Source organism: Stegostoma tigrinum, chromosome 47 (assembly GCF_030684315.1).
Source record: "Stegostoma tigrinum isolate sSteTig4 chromosome 47, sSteTig4.hap1, whole genome shotgun sequence".
NCBI lineage: Eukaryota > Metazoa > Chordata > Chondrichthyes > Orectolobiformes > Stegostomatidae > Stegostoma > Stegostoma tigrinum.
Genome location: NC_081400.1, coordinates 2,794,717 through 2,812,543, shown reverse-complemented (window position 1 = coordinate 2,812,543; position 17,827 = coordinate 2,794,717).

Sequence of the window (17,827 nt, the reverse complement as noted above, 5' to 3'; positions counted from 1 at the left end):
TGAGAGTGAGAGGAAAGGAGTGAGTGGGAGTGGGTGGTGTGACTGAATGAGAGTGAGAGTAAAGGAGTGAGTGGGAGTGGGAGGTGTGACTGAATGAGAGTGAGAGTAAAGGAGTGAGTGGGAGTGGGAGGTGTGACTGAATGAGAGTGAGAGTAAAGGAGTGAGTGGGAGTGGGAGGTGTGACTGAATGAGAGTGAGAGTAAAGGAGTGAGTGGGAGGTGTGACTGAGTGAGAGTGAGAGTAAAGGAGTGAGTGGGAGGTGTGACTGAATGAGATTGAGTGTAAAGGAGTGAGTGTGAGTGGGAGGTGTGACTGAATGAGAGTGAGAGTAAAGGAGTGAGTGGGAGTGGGAGGTGTGACTGAATGAGAGTGAGAGTAAAGGAGTGAGTGTGAGTGGGAGGTGTGGCTGAATGAGAGTGAGAGTAAAGGAGTGAGTGGGAGTGGGAGGTGTGACTGAATGAGAGTGAGAGTAAAGGAGTGAGTGGGAGTGGGAGGTGTGACTGAGTGAGAGTGAGAGTAAAGGAGTGAGTGGGAGTGGGAGGTGTGACTGAACGAGAGTGAGAGTAAAGGAGTGAGTGGGAGGTGTGACTGAATGAGAGTGAGAGTAAAGGAATGAGTGGGAGGTGTGACTGAATGAGAGTGAGAGTAAAGGAGTGAGTGGGAGTGGGAGGTGTGACTGAATGAGAGTGAGAGTAAAGGAGTGAGTGGGAGGTGTGACTGAGTGAGAGTGAGAGTAAAGGAGTGAGTGGGAGGTGTGACTGAATGAGAGTGAGAGTAAAGGAGTGAGTGTGAGTGGGAGGTGTGACTGAATGAGAGTGAGAGTAAAGGAGTGAGTGGGAGGTGTGACTGAGTGAGAGTGAGAGTAAAGGAGTGAGTGGGAGGTGTGACTGAATGAGAGTGAGAGTAAAGGAGTGATTGGGAGTGGGAGGTGTGACTGAATGAGAGTGAGAGTAAAGGAGTGAGTGGGAGTGGGAGGTGTGACTGAATGAGAGTGAGAGTAAAGGAGTGAGTGGGAGTGGGAGATATGACTGAATGAGAGTGAGAGTAAAGGAGTGAGTGTGAGTGGGAGGTGTGACTGAACGAGAGTGAGAGTAAAGGAGTGAGTGGGAGGTGTGACTGAATGAGAGTGAGAGTAAAGGAGTGAGTGGGAGGTGTGACTGAATGAGAGTGAGAGTAAAGGAGTGAGTGGGAGGTGTGACTGAATGAGAGTGAGAGTAAAGGAGTGAGTGGGAGTGGGAGGTGTGACTGAATGAGAGTGAGAGTAAAGGAGTGAGTGTGAGTGGGAGGTGTGACTGAATGAGAGTGAGAGTAAAGGAGTGAGTGGGAGTGGGAGGTGTGACTGAATGAGAGTGAGAGTAAAGGAGTGAGTGGGAGTGGGAGGTGTGACTGAATGAGAGTGAGAGTAAAGGAGTGAGTGGGAGTGGGAGGTGTGACTGAATGAGAGTGAGAGTAAAGGAGTGAGTGGGAGTGGGAGGTGTGACTGAGTGAGAGTGAGAGTAAAGAAGTGAGTGGGAGGTGTGACTGAGTGAGAGTGAGAGTAAAGGAGTGAGTGGGAGTGGGAGGTGTGACTGAATGAGAGTGAGAGTAAAGGAGTGAGTGGGAGTGGGAGGTGTGACTGAATGAGAGTGAGAGTAAAGGAGTGAGTGTGAGTGGGAGGTGTGGCTGAATGAGTGAGAGAGTAAAGGAGTGAGTGGGAGGTGTGTCTGAATGAGAGTGAGAGTAAAGGAGTGAGTGGGAGTGGGAGGTGTGACTGAATGAGAGTGAGAGTAAAGGAGTGAGTGTGAGTGGGAGGTGTGACTGAATGAGAGTGAGAGTAAAGGAGTGAGTGGGAGGTGTGACTGAGTGAGAGTGAGAGTAAAGGAGTGAGTGGGAGGTGTGACTGAATGAGAGTGAGAGTAAAGGAGTGAGTGGGAGTGGGAGGTGTGACTGAATGAGAGTGAGAGTAAAGGAGTGAGTGGGAGGTGTGACTGAGTGAGAGTGAGAGTAATGGAGTGAGTGGGAGGTGTGACTGAATGAGAGTGAGAGGAAAGGAGTGAGTGTGAGTGGGAGGTGTGACTGAATGAGAGTGAGAGTAAAGGAGTGAGTGGGAGGTGTGACTGAGTGAGAGTGAGAGTAAAGGAGTGAGTGGGAGGTGTGACTGAATGAGAGTGAGAGTAAAGGAGTGAGTGGGAGTGGGAGGTGTGACTGAATGAGAGTGAGAGTAAAGGAGTGAGTGGGAGTGGGAAGTGTGACTGAATGAGTGAGAGAGTAAAGGAGTGAGTGGGAGTGGGAGATATGACTGAATGAGAGTGAGAGTAAAGGAGTGAGTGTGAGTGGGAGGTGTGACTTAACGAGAGTGAGAGTAAAGGAGTGAGTGGGAGGTGTGACTGAATGAGAGTGAGAGTAAAGGAGTGAGTGGGAGGTGTGGCTGAATGAGAGTGAGAGTAAAGGAGTGAGTGGGAGGTGTGACTGAATGAGAGTGAGAGTAAAGGAGTGAGTGTGAGTGGGAGGTGTGACTGAATGAGAGTGAGAGTAAAGGAGTGAGTGGGAGGTGTGACTGAATGAGAGTGAGAGTAAAGGAGTGAGTGAGAGGTGTGACTGAATGAGAGTGAGAGTAAAGGAGTGAGTGTGAGTGGGAGGTGTGACTGAACGAGAGTGAGAGTAAAGGCATGAGTGGGAGGTGTGACTGAATGAGAGTGAGAGTAAAGGAGTGAGTGGGAGGTGTGACTGAATGAGAGTGAGAGTAAAGGAGTGAGTGGGAGGTGTGACTGAATGAGAGTGAGAGTAAAGGAGTGAGTGGGAGGTGTGACTGAATGAGAGTGAGAGTAAAGGAGTGAGTGTGAGTGGGAGGTGTGACTGAATGAGAGTGAGAGTAAAGGAGTGAGTGTGAGTGGGAGGTGTGACTGAATGAGAGTGAGAGTAAAGGAGTGAGTGGGAGTGGGAGGTGTGACTGAATGAGAGTGAGAGTAAAGGAGTGAGTGGGAGTGGGAGGTGTGACTGAATGAGAGTGAGAGTAAAGGAGTGAGTGGGAGTGGGAGGTGTGACTGAGTGAGAGTGAGAGTAAAGAAGTGAGTGGGAGGTGTGACTGAATGAGAGTGAGAGTAAAGGAGTGAGTGGGAGTGGGAGGTGTGACTGAATGAGAGTGAGAGTAAAGGAGTGAGTGGGAGTGGGAGGTGTGACTGAATGAGAGTGAGAGTAAAGGAGTGAGTGGGAGTGGGAAGTGTGACTGAATGAGTGAGAGAGTAAAGGAGTGAGTGGGAGTGGGAGGTGTGACTGAATGAGAGTGAGAGTAAAGGAGTGAGTGTGAGTGGGAGGTGTGACTGAATGAGAGTGAGAATAAAGGAGTGAGTGGGAGGTGTGACTGAGTGTGAGTGAGAGTAAAGGAGTGAGTGGGAGGTGTGACTGAATGAGAGTGAGTGTAAAGGAGTGAGTGTGAGTGGGAGGTGTGACTGAATGAGAGTGAGAGTAAAGGAGTGAGTGGGAGTGGGAGGTGTGACTGAATGAGAGTGAGAGAAAAGGAGTGAGTGTGAGTGGGAGGTGTGGCTGAATGAGAGTGAGAGTAAAGGAGTGAGTGGGAGTGGGAGGTGTGACTGAATGAGAGTGAGAGTAAAGGAGTGAGTGGGAGTGGGAGGTGTGACTGAATGAGAGTGAGAGTAAAGCAGTGAGTGGGAGTGGGAGGTGTGACTGAATGAGAGTGAGAGTAAAGGAGTTAATGGGAGGTGTGACTGAGTGAGAGTGAGAGTAAAGGAGTGAGTGGGAGGTGTGACTGAATGAGAGTGAGTGTAAAGGAGTGAGTGTGAGTGGGAGGTTTGACTGAATGAGAGTGAGAGTAAAGGAGTGAGTGGGAGTGGGAGGTGTGACTGAATGAGAGTGAGAGTAAAGGAGTGAGTGTGAGTGGGAGGTGTGGCTGAATGAGTGAGAGAGTAAAGGAGTGAGTGGGAGGTGTGACTGAATGAGAGTGAGAGTAAAGGAGTGAGTGGGAGTGGGAGGTGTGACTGAATGAGAGTGAGAGTAAAGGAGTGAGTGTGAGTGGGAGGTGTGACTGAATGAGATTGAGAGTAAAGGAGTGAGTGGGAGTGGGAGGTGTGACTGAATGAGAGTGAGAGTAAAGGAGTGAGTGGGAGTGGGAGGTGTGACTGAGTGAGAGTGAGAGTAAAGGAGTGAGTAGGAGTGGGAGGTGTGACTGAGTGAGAATGAGAGTAAAGGACTGAGTGGGAGTGGGAGGTGTGACTGAATGAGAGTGAGAGTAAAGGACTGAGTGGGAGTGGGAGGTGTGACTGAATGAGAGTGAGAGTAAAGGAGTGAGTGGGAGTGGGAGGTGTCACTGAATGAGAGTGAGAGTAAAGGAGTGAGTGGGAGTGGGAGGTGTGACTGAATGAGAGTGAGAGTAAAGGAGTGAGTGGGAGTGGGAGGTGTGACTGAATGAGAGTGAGAGTAAAGGAGTGAGTGGGAGGTGTGACTGAGTGAGAGTGAGAGTAAAGGAGTGAGTGGGAGGTGTGACTGAATGAGAGTGAGTGGAAAGGAGTGAGTGTGAGTGGGAGGTGTGACTGAATGAGAGTGAGAGTAAAGGAGTGAGTGGGAGTGGGAGGTGTGACTGAATGAGAGTGAGAGTAAAGGAGTGAGTGTGAGTGGGAGGTGTGACTGAATGAGAGTGAGAGTAAAGGAGTGAGTGTGAGTGGGAGGTGTGACTGAATGAGTGAGAGAGTAAAGGAGTGAGTGGGAGGTGTGACTGAATGAGAGTGAGAGTAAAGGAGTGAGTGGGAGTGGGAGGTGTGACTGAATGAGAGTGAGAGTAAAGGAGTGAGTGGGAGTGGGAGGTGTGACTGAATGAGAGTGAGAGTAAAGGAGTGAGTGGGAGTGGGAGGTGTGACTGAGTGAGAGTGAGAGTAAAGGAGTGAGTGGGAGTGGGAGGTGTGACTGAATGAGAGTGAGAGTAAAGGAGTGAGTGGGAGTGGGAGGTGTGACTGAATGAGAGTGAGAGTAAAGGAGTGAGTGGGAGTGGGAGGTGTGACTGAATGAGAGTGAGAGTAAAGGAGTGAGTGGGAGTGGGAGGTGTGACTGAATGAGAGTGAGAGTAAAGGAGTGAGTGGGAGTGGGAGGTGTGACTGAATGAGAGTGAGAGTAAAGGAGTGAGTGGGAGGTGTGACTGAGTGAGAGTGAGAGTGAAGGAGTGAGTGGGAGGTGTGACTGAATGAGAGTGAGTGTAAAGGAGTGAGTGTGAGTGGGAGGTGTGACTGAATGAGAGTGAGAGTAAAGGAGTGAGTGGGAGTGGGAGGTGTGACTGAATGAGAGTGAGAGTAAAGGAGTGAGTGTGAGTGGGAGGTGTGGCTGAATGAGAGTGAGAGTAAAGGAGTGAGTGTGAGTGGGAGGTGTGACTGAATGAGAGTGAGAGTAAAGGAGTGAGTGGGAGTGGGAGGTGTGACTGAACGAGAGTGAGAGTAAAGGAGTGAGTGGGAGGTGTGACTGAATGAGAGTGAGAGTAAAGGAGTGAGTGGGAGGTGTGACTGAATGAGAGTGAGAGTAAAGGAGTGAGTGTGAGTGGGAGGTGTGACTGAATGAGAGTGAGAGTAAAGGAGTGAGTGGGAGTGGGAGGTGTGACTGAATGAGAGTGAGAGTAAAGGAGTGAGTGGGAGTGGGAGGTGTGACTGAATGAGAGTGAGAGTAAAGGAGTGAGTGGGAGTGGGAGGTGTGACTGAATGAGAGTGAGAGTAAAGGAGTGAGTGGGAGGTGTGACTGAGTGAGAGTGAGAGTAAAGGAGTGAGTGGGAGGTGTGACTGAATGAGAGTGAGTGTAAAGGAGTGAGTGTGAGTGGGAGGTGTGACTGAATGAGAGTGAGAGTAAAGGAGTGAGTGGGAGTGGGAGGTGTGACTGAATGAGAGTGAGAGTAAAGGAGTGAGTGTGAGTGGGAGGTGTGGCTGAATGAGTGAGAGAGTAAAGGAGTGAGTGGGAGGTGTGACTGAATGAGAGTGAGAGTAAAGGAGTGAGTGTGAGTGGGAGGTGTGACTGAATGAGAGTGAGAGTAAAGGAGTGAGTGTGAGTGGGAGGTGTGACTGAATGAGAGTGAGAGTAAAGGAGTGAGTGGGAGTGGGAGGTGTGACTGAATGAGAGTGAGAGTAAAGGAGTGAGTGGGAGTGGGAGGTGTGACTGAGTGAGAGTGAGAGTAAAGGAGTGAGTGGGAGGTGTGACTGAATGAGAGTGAGAGTAAAGGAGTGAGTGTGAGTGGGAGGTGTGACTGAATGAGAGTGAGAGTAAAGGAGTGAGTGGGAGGTGTGACTGAATGAGAGTGAGAGTAAAGGAGTGAGTGAGAGGTGTGACTGAATGAGAGTGAGAGTAAAGGAGTGAGTGTGAGTGGGAGGTGTGACTGAACGAGAGTGAGAGTAAAGGCATGAGTGGGAGGTGTGACTGAATGAGAGTGAGAGTAAAGGAGTGAGTGGGAGGTGTGACTGAATGAGAGTGAGAGTAAAGGAGTGAGTGGGAGGTGTGACTGAATGAGAGTGAGAGTAAAGGAGTGAGTGGGAGGTGTGACTGAATGAGAGTGAGAGTAAAGGAGTGAGTGTGAGTGGGAGGTGTGACTGAATGAGAGTGAGAGTAAAGGAGTGAGTGGGAGTGGGAGGTGTGACTGAATGAGAGTGAGAGTAAAGGAGTGAGTGGGAGTGGGAGGTGTGACTGAATGAGAGTGAGAGTAAAGGAGTGAGTGGGAGTGGGAGGTGTGACTGAATGAGAGTGAGAGTAAAGGAGTGAGTGGGAGTGGGAGGTGTGACTGAGTGAGAGTGAGAGTAAAGAAGTGAGTGGGAGGTGTGACTGAATGAGAGTGAGAGTAAAGGAGTGAGTGGGAGTGGGAGGTGTGACTGAATGAGAGTGAGAGTAAAGGAGTGAGTGGGAGTGGGAGGTGTGACTGAATGAGAGTGAGAGTAAAGGAGTGAGTGGGAGTGGGAAGTGTGACTGAATGAGTGAGAGAGTAAAGGAGTGAGTGGGAGTGGGAGGTGTGACTGAATGAGAGTGAGAGTAAAGGAGTGAGTGTGAGTGGGAGGTGTGACTGAATGAGAGTGAGAATAAAGGAGTGAGTGGGAGGTGTGACTGAGTGTGAGTGAGAGTAAAGGAGTGAGTGGGAGGTGTGACTGAATGAGAGTGAGTGTAAAGGAGTGAGTGTGAGTGGGAGGTGTGACTGAATGAGAGTGAGAGTAAAGGAGTGAGTGGGAGTGGGAGGTGTGACTGAATGAGAGTGAGAGAAAAGGAGTGAGTGTGAGTGGGAGGTGTGGCTGAATGAGAGTGAGAGTAAAGGAGTGAGTGGGAGTGGGAGGTGTGACTGAATGAGAGTGAGAGTAAAGGAGTGAGTGGGAGTGGGAGGTGTGACTGAATGAGAGTGAGAGTAAAGCAGTGAGTGGGAGTGGGAGGTGTGACTGAATGAGAGTGAGAGTAAAGGAGTTAATGGGAGGTGTGACTGAGTGAGAGTGAGAGTAAAGGAGTGAGTGGGAGGTGTGACTGAATGAGAGTGAGTGTAAAGGAGTGAGTGTGAGTGGGAGGTTTGACTGAATGAGAGTGAGAGTAAAGGAGTGAGTGGGAGTGGGAGGTGTGACTGAATGAGAGTGAGAGTAAAGGAGTGAGTGTGAGTGGGAGGTGTGGCTGAATGAGTGAGAGAGTAAAGGAGTGAGTGGGAGGTGTGACTGAATGAGAGTGAGAGTAAAGGAGTGAGTGGGAGTGGGAGGTGTGACTGAATGAGAGTGAGAGTAAAGGAGTGAGTGTGAGTGGGAGGTGTGACTGAATGAGATTGAGAGTAAAGGAGTGAGTGGGAGTGGGAGGTGTGACTGAATGAGAGTGAGAGTAAAGGAGTGAGTGGGAGTGGGAGGTGTGACTGAGTGAGAGTGAGAGTAAAGGAGTGAGTAGGAGTGGGAGGTGTGACTGAGTGAGAATGAGAGTAAAGGACTGAGTGGGAGTGGGAGGTGTGACTGAATGAGAGTGAGAGTAAAGGACTGAGTGGGAGTGGGAGGTGTGACTGAATGAGAGTGAGAGTAAAGGAGTGAGTGGGAGTGGGAGGTGTCACTGAATGAGAGTGAGAGTAAAGGAGTGAGTGGGAGTGGGAGGTGTGACTGAATGAGAGTGAGAGTAAAGGAGTGAGTGGGAGTGGGAGGTGTGACTGAATGAGAGTGAGAGTAAAGGAGTGAGTGGGAGGTGTGACTGAGTGAGAGTGAGAGTAAAGGAGTGAGTGGGAGGTGTGACTGAATGAGAGTGAGTGGAAAGGAGTGAGTGTGAGTGGGAGGTGTGACTGAATGAGAGTGAGAGTAAAGGAGTGAGTGGGAGTGGGAGGTGTGACTGAATGAGAGTGAGAGTAAAGGAGTGAGTGGGAGTGGGAGGTGTGACTGAATGAGAGTGAGAGTAAAGGAGTGAGTGTGAGTGGGAGGTGTGACTGAATGAGAGTGAGAGTAAAGGAGTGAGTGTGAGTGGGAGGTGTGACTGAATGAGTGAGAGAGTAAAGGAGTGAGTGGGAGGTGTGACTGAATGAGAGTGAGAGTAAAGGAGTGAGTGGGAGTGGGAGGTGTGACTGAATGAGAGTGAGAGTAAAGGAGTGAGTGGGAGTGGGAGGTGTGACTGAATGAGAGTGAGAGTAAAGGAGTGAGTGGGAGTGGGAGGTGTGACTGAGTGAGAGTGAGAGTAAAGGAGTGAGTGGGAGTGGGAGGTGTGACTGAATGAGAGTGAGAGTAAAGGAGTGAGTGGGAGTGGGAGGTGTGACTGAATGAGAGTGAGAGTAAAGGAGTGAGTGGGAGTGGGAGGTGTGACTGAATGAGAGTGAGAGTAAAGGAGTGAGTGGGAGTGGGAGGTGTGACTGAATGAGAGTGAGAGTAAAGGAGTGAGTGGGAGTGGGAGGTGTGACTGAATGAGAGTGAGAGTAAAGGAGTGAGTGGGAGGTGTGACTGAGTGAGAGTGAGAGTGAAGGAGTGAGTGGGAGGTGTGACTGAATGAGAGTGAGTGTAAAGGAGTGAGTGTGAGTGGGAGGTGTGACTGAATGAGAGTGAGAGTAAAGGAGTGAGTGGGAGTGGGAGGTGTGGCTGAATGAGAGTGAGAGTAAAGGAGTGAGTGTGAGTGGGAGGTGTGACTGAATGAGAGTGAGAGTAAAGGAGTGAGTGGGAGTGGGAGGTGTGACTGAACGAGAGTGAGAGTAAAGGAGTGAGTGGGAGGTGTGACTGAATGAGAGTGAGAGTAAAGGAGTGAGTGGGAGGTGTGACTGAATGAGAGTGATAGTAAAGGAGTGAGTGGGAGTGGGAGGTGTGACTGAATGAGAGTGAGAGTAAAGGAGTGAGTGGGAGTGGGAGGTGTGACTGAATGAGAGTGAGAGTAAAGGAGTGAGTGGGAGTGGGAGGTGTGACTGAATGAGAGTGAGAGTAAAGGAGTGAGTGGGAGTGGGAGGTGTGACTGAATGAGAGTGAGAGTAAAGGAGTGAGTGGGAGGTGTGACTGAGTGAGAGTGAGAGTAAAGGAGTGAGTGGGAGGTGTGACTGAATGAGAGTGAGTGTAAAGGAGTGAGTGTGAGTGGGAGGTGTGACTGAATGAGAGTGAGAGTAAAGGAGTGAGTGGGAGTGGGAGGTGTGACTGAATGAGAGTGAGAGTAAAGGAGTGAGTGTGAGTGGGAGGTGTGGCTGAATGAGTGAGAGAGTAAAGGAGTGAGTGGGAGGTGTGACTGAATGAGAGTGAGAGTAAAGGAGTGAGTGGGAGTGGGAGGTGTGACTGAATGAGAGTGAGAGTAAAGGAGTGAGTGTGAGTGGGAGGTGTGACTGAATGAGAGTGAGAGTAAAGGAGTGAGTGGGAGTGGGAGGTGTGACTGAATGAGAGTGAGAGTAAAGGAGTGAGTGGGAGTGGGAGGTGTGACTGAGTGAGAGTGAGAGTAAAGGAGTGAGTGGGAGTGGGAGGTGTGACTGAACGAGAGTGAGAGTAAAGGAGTGAGTGGGAGGTGTGACTGAATGAGAGTGAGAGTAAAGGAGTGAGTGGGAGGTGTGACTGAATGAGAGTGAGAGTAAAGGACTGAGTGGGAGGTGTGACTGAATGAGAGTGAGAGTAAAGGAGTGAGTGTGAGTGGGAGGTGTGACTGAACGAGAGTGAGAGTAAAGGAGTGAGTGGGAGGTGTGACTGAATGAGAGTGAGAGTAAAGGAGTGAGCAGGAGGTGTGACTGAATAAGAGTGAGAGTAAAGGAGTGAGTGGGAGGTGTGACTGAATGAGAGTGAGAGTAAAGGAGTGAGTGGGAGTGGGAGGTGTGGCTGAATGAGAGTGAGAGTAAAGGAGTGAGTGGGAGGTGTGACTGAGTGAGAGTGAGAGTAAAGGAGTGAGTGGGAGGTGTGACTGAATGAGAGTGAGAGTAAAGGAGTGAGTGTGAGTGGGAGGTGTGACTGAATGAGAGTGAGAGTAAAGGAGTGAGTGGGAGGTGTGACTGAGTGAGAGTGAGAGTAAAGGAGTGAGTGGGAGGTGTGACTGAATGAGAGTGAGAGTAAAGGAGTGAGTGGGAGTGGGAGGTGTGACTGAATGAGAGTGAGAGTAAAGGAGTGAGTGGGAGTGGGAGGTGTGACTGAATGAGAGTGAGAGTAAAGGAGTGAGTGGGATTGGGAGGTGTGACTGAATGAGAGTGAGAGTAAAGGAGTGAGTGTGAGTGGGAGGTGTGACTGAATGAGAGTGAGAGTAAAGGAGTGAGTGGCAGTGGGAGGTGTGACTGAATGAGAGTGAGAGTAAAGGAGTGAGTGGGAGTGGGAGGTGTGACTGAGTGAGAGTGAGAGTAAAGGAGTGAGTGAGAGTGGGAGGTGTGACTGAGTGAGAGTGAGAGTAAAGGAGTGAGTGAGAGTGGGAGGTGTGACTGAATGAGAGTGAGAGTAAAGGAGTGAGTGGGAGGTGTGACTGAATGAGAGTGAGAGTAAAGGAGTGAGTAGGAGGTGTGAGTGAATGAGAGTGAGAGTAAAGGAGTGAGTGGGAGGTGTGACTGAGTGAGAGTGAGAGTAAAGGAGTGAGTGTGAGTGGGAGGTGTGACTGAATGAGAGTGAGAGTAAAGGAGTGAGTGGGAGTGGGAGGTGTGACTGAGTGAGAGTGAGAGTAAAGGAGTGAGTGAGAGTGGGAGGTGTGACTGAGTGAGAGTGAGAGTAAAGGAGTGAGTGAGAGTGGGAGGTGTGACTGAATGAGAGTGAGAGTAAAGGAGTGAGTGGGAGGTGTGACTGAATGAGAGTGAGAGTAAAGGAGTGAGTAGGAGGTGTGAGTGAATGAGAGTGAGAGTAAAGGAGTGAGTGGGAGGTGTGACTGAGTGAGAGTGAGAGTAAAGGAGTGAGTGTGAGTGGGAGGTGTGACTGAATGAGAGTGAGAGTAAAGGAGTGAGTGGGAGTGGGAGGTGTGACTGAATGAGAGTGAGAGTAAAGGAGTGAGTGTGAGTGGGAGGTGTGACTGAATGAGAGTGAGAGTAAAGGAGTGAGTGTGAGTGGGAGGTGTGACTGAATGAGAGTGAGAGTAAAGGAGTGAGTGTGAGTGGGAGGTGTGACTGAATGAGAGTGAGAGTAAAGGAGTGAGTGGGAGTGGGAGGTGTGACTGAATGAGAGTGAGAGTAAAGGAGTGAGTGTGAGTGGGAGGTGTGACTGAATGAGAGTGAGAGTAAAGGAGTGAGTGTGAGTGGGAGGTGTGACTGAATGAGAGTGAGAGTAAAGGAGTGAGTGTGAGTGGGAGGTGTGACTGAATGAGAGTGAGAGTAAAGGAGTGAGTGTGAGTGGGAGGTGTGACTGAATGAGAGTGAGAGTAAAGGAGTGAGTGGGAGTGGGAGGTGTGACTGAGTGAGAGTGAGAGTGAGTGAATGAGTGCATTTACGGCAGGGGTTGGTTCATTGTGCCTGCCCCGTGGGGTAGAGGTGCATGCGGATGGGCTGGGTAACACACAATGAAATGTTCGATCACCACAGTTTCTAACATAACAAGGAGTCAATTTTACACTCCAACAGGTGGTGATACTTGAGTTTCAGTGACGGTGTGATGCCACGTATATCCCGAAGACTGGTGGACGGTATGGAACAGCACATCCTGTTGACCAATTCCCCGAGGCATGAGGCAGATCAGATCCATTCTTGCAGCACGCAAATGCCTGGCCGCGATTATCTTCCGATTCTGCTGCTGGAGGTCCTCTGTCAAATAATCCAGACTGTGCCAGTTGATGATCAGTGTTGGGTCTGCAGTGTGATGGACTGTGTTACTAACATAAATACTTAGGGTCCTGTTTGACACCTCAGCCTGGAACGTTGCGTACAGTTCTCATCTTTGTATTGAGGAAGGATGTTCTGGATATTGGAGGGAGTGCAGTGAATTTCTCAGACTGATTGCAGGAGTGGCAGGGCTGATGGGTGATGAGAGACTGGATCGGTTAGGATTATATTCACTGGAGTTGAGAAGAATGAGGAGGACAATCTCATAGAAACCATTAGAACTCTTAACAGGACAGGACAGGGATCAAGGACGTTCACAATGATCAGATGGGAGTCCAGAACCGGGAAAGGTGGCACGGGGAGGGTGTTGGGGTGGGGGGGTGTAACAGTATAAAAAAAGATGGGGTTGACCAAATTTGGAGGTGTAGTGGACAGCGAGGACAGTTACCTCCAAGTACAACGGGACATTGATCAGATGAGACAATAGGCTGAGGAGTGGCAGATGGAGTTTAATTTGTATAAATGTGAGGTGCAGCATTTTTGAGAGACAAGTCAGAACGGGATTTATACACTTAATGGTAAGGTCCTGGGGAGTGTTGCTGAACGAAGACACTTTGGGGTGCGGGTTCATAGTTCCATGAGTGGCAGGTAGACAGGGCGGTGAAGGTGGCACGCTCGCCTTTATTGGTCAGTGCGTTGAGTCAAGGGAGTTGGGAGGGTCATGTTGCGTTCAGTTCTGGTCTCGCTGCTGTGGGGAGGATGTTGTGAAATTTGAAAGGTTTCAGAAAAGATATCCCAGCATGTTGCCAGGATTGGAGGGTTTGGGCTACAAGGGGAGGCTGAGGGGTGACCTTACAGAGGCTTGTAAGATCATGAGGGTGAATAACCAAGATCTTTCCCCCCTAGGGTGGGGGGAGTCCAAAACTAGAGGGGCATAGGTTTAAGGTGAGAGGGGGAAAGATTTAAAAGGGACCTGAGGGGCAACTTTTTCACACAGAGGGTGGTGAGTGTATGGGACAAGCTGCCAGAGGAAGTGGGTGGGGGCTGGTACAGTTACAACATTGAAAAGGCATCTGGATGGGGACATAGATAGGAAGGGCTCAGAGGGATAGGGGCCAAATGCTGGCAAATGGAGCTGGATGAGTTCAGGATAGCTGGTTCAGGCATGGACAAGTTGGGCCGAAGGGTCTATCTCTGTGACCCACAATGTGCCAGGGCTGGGGACACTTGTTGACCAGTTCCAACATCCCACAGACGCAGAGCTGAATGTGTGGGATGATCGCAGTTATGGAGATGGGGGGAGTGGGGGGGCAAACAGGAAATGCCAAGCCTGAGCTGGCGACAGCACAGCGTGGGAAGAGAGAGGGCAAGCATTCAGTGCAATTTCCTCCCTTCATCCGTCCCTCCCTTCAATCCTTCACTCCATCTGTAAATAAACAGCAAAAGGGAGGAGGTGGCGGGAAACTTAAGAATCGAGAAAATAGAACTTTCTTTTTGCCTAAATGTTTGGGAAAGAAAACAGGAGGTTGCACACGAGAAAATATTAGGTTTGGCATGAATCTGTGCAGAATGAACCCTGCAATTAGAATTAATGACAGGTAATCGCAGGGCCAGTCATAAATTGAAGCCTGATAGCTGGAGGACTGAGCAAGAATTTTAACCGAGGACAGTCTGACTTTATTCCCTAATTTATCACGCATGCTACAGTGTTCTGCAATTAGTGAGAGATTAATCATTGAGGGCCAGACCCAAAAATAGCTGAACTCCTGGCAGCCCACTTATTCCTGCCAAACGTGGCAATTGTTTTGTGACCTGCACCCACCCCCCCAACGACTCTGAGCAGTCCCAAACATGTGAAGGTGCCTGACCGAGGCGAGTACTCAGCACTGACAGGGTGAAACTAGCCCAGCGGGCACTCACTGATTCATCTCTGGTTCCACATCGCATTTGGCAGTCAGGCCAGTCCAAACCTGGGCACAGCAAACTGGTAACATGCTGTTTTGGAGGTTGGTGGGGGGTGTCGCAGAGACAGAGGGAGGGAGAGGCAGAGAGAGAGAAAGCGTGCTATCCCTGTTTCCAGGGGGTGTTTGCTGAGGGGACAGTGTAGAGGGAGCTTTACTCTGTATCTAACCCCGGGCTGTCCCTGATCCAGGGGGTGTTTGCTGAGGGGACAGTGTAGAGGGAGCTTTACTCTGTATCTAACCCCGGGCTGTCCCTGATCCAGGGGGTGTTTGCTGAGGGGACAGTGTAGAGGGAGCTTTACTCTGTATCTAACCCCGGGCTGTCCCTGATCCAGGGGGTGTTTGCTGAGGGGACAGTGTAGCGGGAGCTTTATTCTGTATCTAACCCCGTGCTGTCCCTGTCCTTGGGAGTGTTTGATGGCATGGGACAGTGTAGAGGGAGCTTTACTCTGTATCTGACCCCGTGCTGTCCCTGTCCTTGGGAGTGTTTGATGGCATGGGACAGTGTAGAGGGAGCTTTACTCTGTATCTAACCCCATGCTGCCCCTATCCTGGGAGTGTTTGATGGCGGGGGACAGTGTAGAGGGAGCTTTACCCTGTATCTAACCCTGTGCTGGGAGTGCCATATTAACTATACACTCTCCCTATTGGCACTACCCCTACACCAAAGGGGGCAGCACACCATCACCTTCTCCGGGGAGGGGGTAGGGAGTGGGGTGGGCAATTAGGAACGGGCCATAAATGTTGGGCCCAGCCAGTGATGCCTACACCCCATGAGTGAGCAGAATAACGTGGATGAATTGGGGGAGGAGGGATCTACTTCAGGATGCTGGTGTGGGACTCTGCTGGGACTGACCAGAGAATTAGAAAAGCCCACGGCTCTTCCCGAGGATGTTTTATCCCTTTGGGATTAGAGAGTTTGCAACACTTACAGACGAGATAAAAGTTTAGGAACCCAATGGAAGCCACCGCTTTGTGGAGGAGAAAGGAAAGCTGATGGCACAGGAAGCAATGGAAATGGACAGGCAGCATGTGGCTGGGAAGTGGACGTGAGGGAGCCCCTGGGATCTTGCTGTGCCCTGCGACAGTGACCCACTGTGCAGAACACTTGGTCACGCAACACTTTTGGGTCATTGTCTGGTTTTTGTGAGGTGCTATATGAATGCAGCTATATTTTTTAGTGCTTGTTTGGGAGGGCAGGAGATGGGGTATCCATCTAGGACCACATCCATGGAAAGTGAGCACACAAGGTGATTGGATTTAACCTGTGGTGCCCCACACAGTTGAACAACTCAACCTGTTTCCTTGCATCTGGGCACATGCATTCAGGGAGCAAAGCCCCAGTCAACACACACAGTGGAGAGAGAGAGATACATGTGAGACTGAGAGCACAAGAATTAGAGGAAGATAGAGAATGAGAGAGAACACGCACAGGAAAGCAAGAAAGATAGTGAGAGAGTGAGTGGAAGAGAGATGGAGTGAAAGTGCGAGAGAGAGTGAAAGAGAAGAAGCAACAGGTAGCAAGGGTGGGTGACTTGGCAGGAGACAGTGTGAGAGAGAGAGAGAGAGAGAGAGAGAGGGTATAAGAGAGAGATAAGCAGTGAGAGAGAGGTAGAGAGTGATAATGGGAACTGCAGATGCTGGAGAATTCCAAGATAATAAAATGTGAGGCTGGATGAACACAGCAGCCAAGCAGCATCTCAGGAGCACAAAAGCTGACGTTTCGGGCCTAGACCCTTCATCAGAGAGGGGGATGGGGAGAGAGTCCTGGAATAAATAGGGAGAGAGGGGGAGGCGGACCGAAGATGGGGAGAAAAGAAGATAGGTGGAGAGAGTGTATAGGTGGGGAGGTAGGGAAGGGATAGGTCAGTCCAGGGAAGACGGACAGGTCAAGGGGGTGGGATGAGGCTAGTAGGTAGGAGATGGAGGTGCGGCTTGGGGTGGGAGGAAGGGATGGGTGATTAAGCAGAAGTTCACCTGCACATCTGCCAATGTGGTATACTGCATCCACTGTACCCGGTGCGGCTTCCTCTACATTGGGGAAACCAAGCGGAGGCTTGGGGACCGCTTTGCAGAACGCCTCTGCTCGGTTCGCAATAAACAACTGCACCTCCCAGTCGCAAACCATTTCCACTCCCCCTCCCATTCTCTAGATGACATGTCCATCATGGGCCTCCTGCACTGCCACAATGATGCCACCCGAAGGTTGCAGGAACAGCAACTCATATTCCGCCTGGGAACCCTGCAGCCCAATGGTATCAATGTGGACTTCACCAGTTTCAAAATCTCCCCTTCCCCCACCGCATCCCAAAACCAGCCCAGTTCGTCCCCACCCCCCACTGCACCACACAACCAGCCCAGCTCTTCCCCTCCACCCACTGCATCCCAAAACCAGTCCAACCTGTCTCTGCCTCCCTAACCTGTTCTTCCTCTCACCCATCCCTTCCTCCCACCCCAAGCCGCACCTCCAGCTCCTACCTACTAGCCTCATCCCACCTCCTTGACCTGTCCGTCTTCCCTGGACTGACCTATCCCCTCCCTACCTCCCCACCTATACTCTCTCCATCTATCTTCTTTTCTCTCCGTCTTCGGTCCGCCTCCCCCTCTCTCCCTATTTATTCCAGTTCCCTCTCCCCATCCCCCTCTCTGATGAAGGGTCTAGGCCCGAAACGTCAGCTTTTGTGCTCCTGAGATGCTGCTGGGCCTGCTGTGTTCATCCAGCCTCACACTTCGTTATCAGAGAGAGGTAGAGAGATCATTTCTGGATCCAAGCCTCGTGGCTTTGCCAAAAACAGTCCATCAGTTCTTCCTTGGGGCGCGTACTCCGTGTGTGGAATTTGATTTGATTTACTCTTGTCTGTTGGTTTGTAAAGTCTATTATGTTTAAAGGCCAATTATCAGCTTTGAGAGAAAGTAAACAGTCCCTGTGCTCAGCAAAGTGAGAAAGGAAGGGAGAGAATGAAGCTTAGTGGGGAGAGAGAGAGAGACAGACGCAAAGATTCAAAGAGATAACAAGTGAACAAACGCAGAAGTGGAATGATATTTAACGAGAAAAACTGCGAGGCCACGAGAATGAACCGAAGTACAACAGTCTGGGCATGAATCAGTGAGACGTTGCTCAGAACAGATTGAGCGAAAGACAAATGAGAATGAAAACAAAGCCAGTAACGAGCAGCAAAGAACGTGGAAAGAGAGAGAGTGACAGACAACAGAAGATTAAATGAGAGGAAGTGAAAAAGAATGAGAAAGAAGAAAGTGAGAGGGCAAAGGAAGGATGAGAAAGATGGAGAATGAACAAAAGAGCAAAATAAGATAGTGGGTGCAGGGTAGTGGAATATATAATGTGAAACCTAGTCAGAGGGTCGGGGCCGAGGGGGCGGGCACTGTCAGAGGGTCAGCGCTGACGGAGCGGGCACTGTCGGAGGGTCAGTGCCGAGGGAGCGGGCACTGTCATAGTGTCAGTGCTGAGGGAGCGGGCACTGTCGGAGGGTCAGGGCCGAGGGAGCGGGCGCTGTCATAGTGTCAGTGCTGAGGGAGTGGGCACTGTCGGAGGGTCAGGGCCGAGGGAGCGGGCGCTGTCGGAGGGTCAGTGCTGAGGGAGCGGGCGCTGTCGGAGGGTCAGGGCCGAGGGAGTGGGCGCTGTCGGAGGGTCAGTGCTGAGGGAGCGGGCGCTGTCGGAAGGTCAGCGCCGAGGGAGCGGGCACTGTCAGAGGGTCAGTGCTGAGGGAGTGGGCAC